This window comes from Pteropus alecto, unplaced genomic scaffold (genome assembly GCF_000325575.1).
Source record: "Pteropus alecto unplaced genomic scaffold, ASM32557v1 scaffold312, whole genome shotgun sequence".
NCBI classification, from domain to species: domain Eukaryota; kingdom Metazoa; phylum Chordata; class Mammalia; order Chiroptera; family Pteropodidae; genus Pteropus; species Pteropus alecto.
In genome coordinates this window covers 901,257-911,903 of record NW_006433948.1, presented here as the reverse complement: position 1 = coordinate 911,903, position 10,647 = coordinate 901,257, and the positions used below count along the sequence as shown (strand labels likewise).

Below are 10,647 nucleotides of genomic sequence, written 5' to 3'. Positions count from 1 at the left end.
TCCAGTACGCCTCCAGTCAGCTGCATCTAGGGCCCCTTCTCTACCAGAGAAGGGCTGGCCCGGCTTCGGTCGTGGCCCCAAGCACTCAGCTCATTTTATTTCTCTTTTAAACCAGCCCCATCTATGGCATCATGGAACACAAGCCCGATTGCAGCAAGGGATGTGGTGTTACCACCACCTTCTTAGCAGCTCCCTAAGCAGCTTATTTTATTTTATTAACGCCTGATTTTATTTTGACTTTTTTTGAAATATATTTGAAATATATCATTGTGTACATGTAATGTATACAACATTTTAATTTAATACATTTATATATTAAGATACAATTGTACCTCTATCACATTACATGACTATTACTTCTTGTCTTTAGTTGGTATAATTAAGTTCTAGTCTCTTAGCAAGTTTAATGATTATAATATAATATTGTTGTCCATATTCACTATACTGTACATTAGATCACTAGGACTTATTTACTACTTGTTGCAAGTTTGTACCCCTAAACAACATCTCTCCTATCTCCTGACTGCCCCCTCATCCCCTGGTAACCATCATTTTACTGTCTTTATGAGTTTGGCCTTTTTGGATTACACATATAAGTGACATCATACAGTACTTGTCTTTCTCTTTCTGACTCATTTCACTTAGAATCATGTGCTCACGGTCCATCCGTGTTGTTACAAATGGCAAGATGTCTTTTCTTGTGGCCGAATGATATCTATATACCTATGTATATAGATAGACTTATCTTCTTTATCAACTCATCCAGTGATGGGCAATTAGGTTGTCTCTTCGATATCTTGTTCTTATTTCCTTTGCTATATGCCCAAAAGTGAGATTGCTAGGGCACATGGCAGATCTATTTTTACTTTTCTGAGGAACCGCCATGCTGTTTTCCATAGCAGCTGCACCAGTTTATGTTCCCACCAGCAGTGCACAAGGCTCCCTTCTCTCCATATCCTTGCGAACACGTGTTATCTCTTGTCTTCTTGATGACAGCCATTCTGACAGGTGTGAGGTGATATCTCCCTGTGGTTTTGATTTGCATTTCCCTGATGATTACTGATGTCGAGAATCATTAATGCACCTATTGACCCTTTGAATGTTTTCTTGGGAAAAATGTCTATTTGGTTCCTCTGCCCATTTTTTAGTCAAGTTATCTGCTTTTATGTTATTGTGTTATATGAGTTCTTTATTTATTTTGGATATTAACTCCTTATCCAATATATGGTTTGGAAAAATTTTCTCCCATTTTGTAGGTTACCTTTTCATTTTGATAATTGTTTCTATTGCAGTACAGAAGCTTTTAGTTTGCTTTAGTCCTACTTGTTGATTTTGAGTGTCATATCCAGAAAATCGTTGGCAAGACCAATGTCAGTGAGCTTCTTGCCTACATATTCTTCTAGGTGTTTTATCATTTTAGGTCTTATATTTAAGTTTGCGATCCATTTAGAGTTAATTTTTGTGAGTGGGTAAGATAATGGTCCAATTACTTTGTTTAGTACATGTTTATCCAGGTTTCCCAGCACTATTTATTGAGGAGGCTATCTTTTCTCGACTGGATGTTCCTGGCTCCCTTGTCAAATATTAGTTGATCTTACCTTCAGGGGTTTAATTTTGGGCTCTCTCTTCTGTTGCATTGGTCTGTGTGTCTATTTTATACCAATGCCATACTGGTTTTGTTACTATAGCTTAGTAGTATAGTTTGAAATCAGGAAATGAAATACCTCTGGCTTTGTTCACTTTCTTCAGGATTGCTTTGGCTCTTTGTTGTCTTTTGTGTTTGCATTTTGGCACTGTTTTCTTCTATTTCTGTGAAGAAGAACATTGGTATTTTGATGAGGAATGCATTGAATCTCTAGATGAATTGGGGTAGTATGGACATTGAAGAATTTTAGTTCTTTCAATTCATGAATATGGGATGTCTTTCCATTTGTTTGTGCCTTTCTTGAATGTTTTCAACAAAGTCTTATAGTTTCGCTGCACAGATCCTTTACTGCCTTAGTTAAATTTATTACTAAATATATTATTGTTTTTGATGCTATTGTGAAAGGGATAGTTTTCTTTATTTTTTTTCCTAAATGTTTCATTTTTAGTGTGTATTTCTACACATTTTTATTTGTGATTTTATATCCTGCAACTTTACTGGAACTTGTTGATTAGTTCCAAAAGTTTTTTGGTTTAGTCTTTGGGATTTTATATACACAAAATTATATCAGCAACTAGTGACAATTTTACTTCTTACTTTCTGATTTGGATGCCTTTTATGTCTCTGTCTTGTCTATCTGTGCTAGTTAGGACTTCCAGTACTTTATTGAATAAGAGTAGTGAGAGTAAGCATCCATATCTTAGAGGAAAAGCTTTCAATTTTTCACCATTGAGTATAATGTTAACTGTGGGTTAATATCTTATTTTAAAAGAATACATATACATTATAAAAACATTTAAAAAGGATATTCAAAGTTCTTAGAGTTCCACCATCCAGATATAACTCATTATTTGACAGTTTGTTGAAAATCTCTTCAGACACACAGACACACACAATTTTACATAAAATGCATCACATCATGCATGCTTATTTACTTATTTGTTTGTTTGTTTATTTATTTTTAGGAACGGCAACCCCTGTTGACCTGACAGATTGCAAGGACCTTGTCAGCTTACAATCCCTTATTTTTTTATTTTTTACGCCTACGGTACCTGGATCTCCCTAGGTGGTCTCCCATCCAACTAGTAACCAGGCCCGACCCTGCTTAGCTTCTGAGATCAGACGGGATTGGGCACATTCAGGGTGGCATGGCCGTAGATGCATGCTTTTCTTTAGTCTACTCTTTTCCAGAAATATTACATAATTGAGTATTTCTCTATATTCAACCTATATGTTCTGTGTGTGTATGTATATACTTCAGTTCTGAATCTTTGGTGTGTGGTTACCATTACAAATATGTAAAGGATAGTTATATATCTATATCTATATCTATATCATCTATATCTAATCTATATCTATATAAACACATAGACGTAAAGTGGCATTGTTAACAACTACATAGTATTTCATAGGTACCACTCTTGGAGGGTATTTAGGTTGCTCCTAATTTTTCAATAGTATAAACATCATAATGAATATACTTTATATAAAATACATGTTTTTAAACTTTAATTCATTCATACATATGGTTGAATGCTTACAGGTACTTGTCATGCTAAGCTCTAGGGAAATATGATAGACAAAATACATCTAGTTTCTGCCATCCTTAGCTTGTAACCTATTATTTTTTCACACCTACAGCTCCTGGTCTTCCTAGGCGGTCTCCCATCCAAGTACTAACCAGGCCCGACCCTGCTTAGCTTCCAAGATCAGACGGGATCGGGCACGTTTAGGGTGGCATGACCGTAGACATTTGTAGTCTGATAGTCTGTTTGTCTCCTTAGGTTCAGTTTCTGGAGATAGAACTGCTGAGTCAAGACCGCTTTTCAGAAAGAATGTACCAATTTACACTCTTCCCAATAGAATCCAAGTGTGCTCATTTTCCCATTTTCTCACCAACACTGGGTTCGCTTTTGAGGTCTGAGTGGTCTCTTGGTTATTTTGTCAGGACAGTGAAGTGGGTAAACACTTTCTCCAAGAAAACAAGAGTGGAGAAGGCATATGGTCTCTAGAATCTTAACCATGGTTTCCTAGTTTAGGTCCTTGGCTTCTGGCTTCCGGTGTGTTTTGCTAGATGATCCTAACAAATAGTCTCTTTTCCCCTCTGTGTTCTAGACCACGAGCACCTTTGTTTTTTGGTTCATTCGTTCATTTACCAATTCCTCAGTCATCACTTGGTAAGTGCCTATTTGGGGCCAAGCCCATGCCAGGTTTCGGGGATTTAGAAATGAATAAGATAAGGTACGTCTTCCCAAAAGCACCCAAGCCACTTCTCACGGGTCTCGGGACATGGTCAGTCTCTGACACCATATGATGAACTTCAGTTCCTTGCTGTCGCGGCTCCTCAGGTCCCCGAGCCTTCTGTGGGATTGAGATAGCAGCGTTGAAGCCCGGAAGGTGTGTTTGGGGGGATGGTTCAAGACTCTTTACCTCCCTGTGGACAATCCAAGAAAAGGTCAAAGGCCAATGTTAAGAAGAACTCAGGCAGGTGTGTCTGGAGCCGCCCAATGAGTGCACTCATGCGGCATTTGGGGACACAGTGCAGTCCTCCCGGCTGATGTGCTTCGTGGTCTGCCACCACTCATTCCCGCCCCAGCCCTACTCTATATCCTGTCCAATAATTTTACCAGTTGCCTTGGTGAGGAACTAGAGAACATGTCAATCAAAGTCACAAATGCCAAGAAGCAGGGAAAGGGTGGGGTCAAGGGACGAGAGCCCAGGAGGGGGTCCTCAGTCCACTGTGGGAGTGTGTGGACCGGGGCCTCGGTCTACAGCTAGCGAAATGCATTCGTCTCATTCAAGTGCAAAGTCCTGCACCTCATCTACAAAACCCACCTGTAAAAATCAGTTAGAAAATCAATAGACACTGACACAATGCAAACCTTGCAAGGAGGCATGGAACTAGTGGGGGACACAAGCAAGTAGAGAGACAAGTATGTAGTCCAGTGTGCTAAGTGTCACCACAGGGATAAATACAGGGCACTATATTGAGATGTGGCGAAGACAGAAGGAGTGTTAGGGACACTGCAGTGAACGAGACAGAAATCACTGCCTTTATGTAGGTTACGTTCCAGCAGAGGGAGACAGATAATGCACACGAAAGAGTATATATTAGATGTCACAGTGTGAAACAAAGCATGGGAAAGGATGAGTCTGTGGGGATGGGAGCGTCATTTTAAATCAGGTGTAATCGCCGAGAAGGTGATATTTGAATAAAGACCTGAAAAAAGTTAGTAAGGGAGTGAAGAGGGTAGGGAGTTCCAGGCAGAGGGAGTCAGATGGGGACATACTTGCTATGTTCAAGAAAAAAGTGGGGAGACCGGTACTCCTGAAGCCGAATGAGGGTGGGCAAAGCGTTGAGCGTGAGGTCAGAGAGGTTGGGGCCGCGGGGCAGGGCAGGGCAGAGCGGGCGCTGTCCTACAGGTCGTCTGGCTCTCACGCTGAGGACTGGGGACGCCACTAGAAGGTGTGACCAGATCCTAGAGGGACTCGAATGATGGATTCACGAGTCGGATTTTATTCTGTAGGCTGAGGGGAACCTCTCAGGGGTGTTTAGAACGAGAGTGACCCGCGGGTCTCTGGCAGCTGCCGGAAGCAGGAAAGCCAGTTAGGAGAACCTGTCCCTTTTTTGTAAGATGCCCAGGCTGGAGGAGCGATCATCTCTCAGCTCGGCCCATCGCTGTCATTCCTGCCTATTTCGGATCCCTGAGAGAGCTGGAGCATAGTCGGCCCTTCTCTGAGTGTGGAAACCTCCAGGCTGGCAGCGTGGAGGGTGTCTGGGATGGTGGCCCGGAGACCCACTAGGGGACTATGCCATAGTCACAGTGCGAGATGATGAAGACCTGAGCGAGCAAAGATAAAAGCACAGGAAAAATCACCAGATGTCAAGTCAGGACTGAGGGGCTGCGCTTGTGAAAATGACATGGGGGCTTTAGTGGGCGGTGAGTTCGCTGGCTCAGTGATGAGACATGATTGCCACAGAAGCTAAGGTGGTGATGGCTGCACTAACGAAAGCTTGATGCCTGGAGCAATGAAGGTGTCAGCCTGCTCCCACTGCGGTTCCAGGCACTATGCTTAGAGCTCTGCCTGGGCTTTTCTCATCGAATACTCTCGACAGTCCAGCGTGAAAGCTGTCTCATCTCCATTTTGCAGAGGGAGAAGCCGAAGCTCACAGAGGTTAGTGACATCCCATGATCATTGCAACTTTTTTATGTCTCATCCTGCCGGCCAGAGCCTTGCGACGAGCAGTACGTGGTTGGGTAATAATGCAAAACGACTGAAGATGACCACACGGGGGTTCTGTTTAAGTCACAATTTTTTTTTTATTAGAAATGCATTCTGAAATATTTACAGATTAAGTGATAGGATGTCTCGGGTTTTCTTTAAAATACTCCTGGATGTAAATGCACAAAGGCGGGGCAGGGGGCAGCGTATGGAAAACGAAACAAGCTGAGCAGAACACTGATGAGTCCATGAGAGCTTTTTATTATTTTCTCTTTCTATATGTTAGAAAGTTCCCATAATAACAGGTTAAAAAGAAAAGTAAAAATAAAAAGTCTCTTAACACCAAGATATGTACTTGTGGGGAGAGAGAGGAGAGTCATTTTAACAAGCCAGGTGACGCAAGTGCAGAAGGCAGCCTTGCTGGCACCTGACGTCTAGGGCGGGAGGCAAGAAGGCCTCGGGATGCCCTACTGTCCATCAAGGTCCAGCCACTGGTCACAAGGGGCTACTGAGCACTTGCAACATGGCTGCTCCAAATGGAGATGCGCCAGAAACATAAAATACACACTACATTTCCAAGGACTCAGTATGAAAAAGAGAAAGAAATGATCTCACTTATTAATTTCATTTTGAAATTGACTATATGTCGAAATAATACAATTTTGGATAAAGTAGATGAAATAAATCTCTGAAAATTAATTGTACCTTCTTTTAACTTTTCAAAACTGGGATCACTAGAAAATTTAAAATGATACGAAGCTCGCACATTTCTATTGGAGAACAATAAAATATCATCGAACACTTTATTTAAAACGCTGATATTTACTGTTACTCACTCATTTATTCATTCGTTCATTTGTTCCAATGCTCAAAATGATATGGAGTACCTATACAATTTTTGAGGAGTTACAGTGAACACAGCAAATGAGCATGAGTCTTCGAGTTGCAGTGACCTGCTACTTGCCAACTGTGTGTGACTTTGAGTGAATTCCCTAACCTCGCCAAACCCCAGTTTTCTCATAAACAAGACCCATGGCTTAAGGTGGTTGAAGGCCCTGGACATAATCTATTGCCATAGTCATCAAATCTAGGATGATGTTGATTGAAATCACACCATCGTTTCCTGTAACTCGGTGGAAAAAACATACTGTAGTTAAACACACTGCTAAGATACCGTAGACTCAAGATGCCACCCACTTGCAAAGGTGTCAAAATATAAAAAAACACAATGTTCTTTTCATTATTGATTTCCAGATAAATATTCGTTGAAAGAGCAAAAGTCCACCCACGTTTGACTCTGAGCTATTCAAGGGCTGAATCCAGATCCAAATCAATTATTCCTTCCCCAAACAAGGCCTGGTACAGAGGAGGCATTTATCCACTTCCTGTGAGTGATTTGACCTTTCTCCCTCCCCACTAGCTCTGTGCTGGTTACTGGGGAGGCAGAGATGAGGCAGATTAGGCCACAGCTCCAAGGGACGTGAAGAACAGCAAAATAACCACAGCTACCATTTATTGAGCTCTTACTATGTGAAAGCGTTTTATCATTATATTCACATATCTCTTTCTCCATCCATCCCTTTACTTTTTAGTCCATCCCTTACTTTTAACACGAGTCTTTATATTTAAGGTGTTTTTCTTGTTTTTTTTTTTTATTATCCATTCTGACCATCTCTGTCTTTTAATTGATATATTTAGATCATTCACGTTGAAAGTGATTGTTGATATAATTGAATATCTATAATGTTTGAACCTGTTTTCTATTTGTTGCATTTGTTCTTTATTGCTTTTTTATCCACCCCCTTTTTATAACGTCTATGTTTGTAACTGAGCATTTTACATTGAACATTTTATGGTTTAATTTTTTTTCCCTCTCAATGCAATCACACTATTTAAAAAAAAAATTATTGGTTCGGAGCTCGAACAACTGATCCAAGTCCACTTTCAACTGATCTAAATTGAATTAATTTACAACTAATCTTAGTCTAGAGCTGGGGTGGCTTTTACAACTAATTTACAAATCATCTAAGTCCACTTTCAAATAGCGCTCAACCACTGTCACGTGTAGTACAAGATACCTTTGCTTATTTCCGATTCCTCCCTCCATCCCTTAAACATCGCTATCATTTATTTCATTAATCCATATGCTATAATTGCAGGAGACATTATTAGTTCGCTCTAAACTAACAGTTTTAAATCAATCAGGAGTCACAAATCTTTTTTAACCTTCAATTATTCCTTCTACAATGGCCTTCCTTTCTTTATGTGCATCTACGTTTCTGACCTATATTATTTTACGTCTCTCTGAATAACTTCTTTCAAAATTTCTTGCAGAGCAGGTCTGCTGGCAATGAATTTCCTCAGTTCTTGTTTGTCTGAGAAAGCCTTTATTCCTCCTTTACTTTCAAAGGATAATTCTGCTGGATACAGAGATCTAGGTTCATGGATTTTTTCCCTTTCCAATACTGAATTATTCACTCCACTGTCTTCTTGCTTCCATTTTCCGATGAGAAGTCTGCTGTAATCTGATCCCTGGTCTTCTGTACGTAAGGCGCCCTCCCCATCTCATTCCCCCACCCTCAACCTGGCTTCTCTCGAGATTTCTCTCTGTCTTTGGTTTTCTACATTTTGAATATAATACGTACGGGCGTGCCTTTTGGGGTATACTCATCCCAGTTCGATAAGATGTCTGTGCTTCCTGGATCTGTGGTTTGGTCTTTGATATTAATTTGGGAAAGTTCTTAGCAATTAATATTTCAAATATTTCTTCTGCCCATGCTTGCTTTCTTCTCCTTCTGGTACTCTAAGTAAGCACACAATACACCTATTGAAATTTCCTCATAGTTTTTGCATACTGTTTTCCTTTTTCTCTTTTCATTTCAATCTGAGAAGTTTCTGTTGAAATATTTTCAAGCTTACTGATTTCCTCCCTTGGCTGTGACCATTCTACTGATTCTCGATTCCTGTTACAGTGTTTTTGATTTCTAGGATTTCCTTTTGATTGTTTCTTAGAGTTTTTATTACTCGACCTCCCACACTGATTTGTGTTTGATTTTTGTCTACTTTTTCCATTAGAGTCTTTTACATGTTAATCATGGTTACCAAACTTGATGCTCGCTTTGTCTCTTCAAGCCATGTTTTTTCCCCTGCTTTTTATTAGCGCACCTCGTAATATTTGCTTCAAAGCTGTATTGTGTAGTAGCCACCGGGGTGGACAGGCGTTTGGTGTGAGGTTTTGCTCGTCTGGCCACGAGTTGGGGTCCGTTCAATGTGTGCTGTGGTCCTAGGTGCCAGAGACTTCGATGTCCTTTAGCCCTCGTTCACGCCTTCCCTGAAAAGAGCCCAGTATGTCGGGGGTACAGAACACGAGGAGAGGATGACTGCCGAAGAAGGCCTGTGGGCCTTGGCGAAGAGTTTGGGTGACGAGCACACAGTAGAGTATGCAGATGTCGTATTATCAGGTCATGCCCCTGAAATTTATACTATGTTATTAACGAGCGTTACCCCAATAAACTTAGTTTTGATGAGTGTTTGGATTTTCTCTTATGAACAAAGGAAGCCAATGGAGAATTTTAAGCTAAGGAATGAAATGATCCAATGTACATTTTAAAAATAATTTTTCCATTCTGATGTATGACTATATGCAGAAAGCTGCATAAAACTTATTTGTACAATCGAATGGATATTTATAAAGTGAAATGCATGTAACCATAACCCAGGTCCATAAATGACACATTGCCAGCGACCACAGAAACACTTCCATGTGTCCTTCTGTGGTCGTACACCTCGCCCTTACCCCAGAGGTAATAGTTCTTCTGACTTTCGTGAGACCCGTGTCTTTTTTGTTGTTGTCGCTAAAAATAAACTTTCAATTTATGGTAACGGTAGAGTCACGTGCAGTTGTTAGAAACGATATAGAAAAATCTCCATGCCACGTTTCCTTCAATAATCACAACTTGCAAAACTCTGGTTCACAATCCCAGCCAGGATATTGATATCAATACAGTCAAGACTGAGAAGAGTTTTGTTACCGCAATGTCTCTCCTTCTTATAGGACACTCACCTCTTTGTCCCCCGAAATACCCATTCCTGAAATACCCTAGCAGCCACTCATCCATTCTCTGTGTTCTCCATTTCTACGATGTTTTCCCATTTCGAGGATGTTATAAATGGAATCGTACAGTAGGCGACCTTTTTTGGAATGACTATTTTCACTCAGCATAATTCTTCGGAGCTTCATCCAGTTAGCCATATCATCCACTTCGAGTGTATCAGTAGTTTCTTTTCGTCGTGTTCTGTGCTGCAGTTGTCTGTTGACTTTTCTTACATTCTTCTGGGTTATTTGAACATTTTTTTTAGGATTACATCTCAATTTATTTATAATGGTCTTTAGTATATCGTTTTGTATCATAATCCTAGCAGTTGCTCTAGATATCACAAAATACCTACATAACTTATCACAATTTTCCAGTATTGTCTTTTTATTGTTTTGATTTAAGTGCAGAAACCTTACTTTCTTTAGGTCTCTTTACACTCCCAACTTTTAAAATGTAATTTGTTAAGTATTTCTTCTACACACATTTGGCACTATTAGATTTTATAGTTTTTGGTTCACTTATCGAATATTGACTTAAGAAACTCATGAGAAGATTGTCTATTATAGTCGCCTCTATGTTTACGCATTCCAGTGTTCTTCATTCTTTGCTATGGCTTTAAGCTTTCTGCTCTTATCATTTACTTTCTATTCAGAAAACTTCTTTTAGCCATTTTCACAAAGG

General features: G+C 40.1%; 2 pseudogenes; both read right to left on the bottom strand.

Annotated features, from left to right (window-relative positions):
• Positions 1-2,685: 2,685 nt before the first annotated feature.
• LOC112477189 lies at positions 2,686-2,805 on the bottom strand (annotated as a pseudogene).
• Positions 2,806-3,277: 472 nt separating this feature from the next.
• LOC112477167 lies at positions 3,278-3,396 on the bottom strand (annotated as a pseudogene).
• Between the last annotated feature and the right edge of the window lie 7,251 nt (positions 3,397-10,647).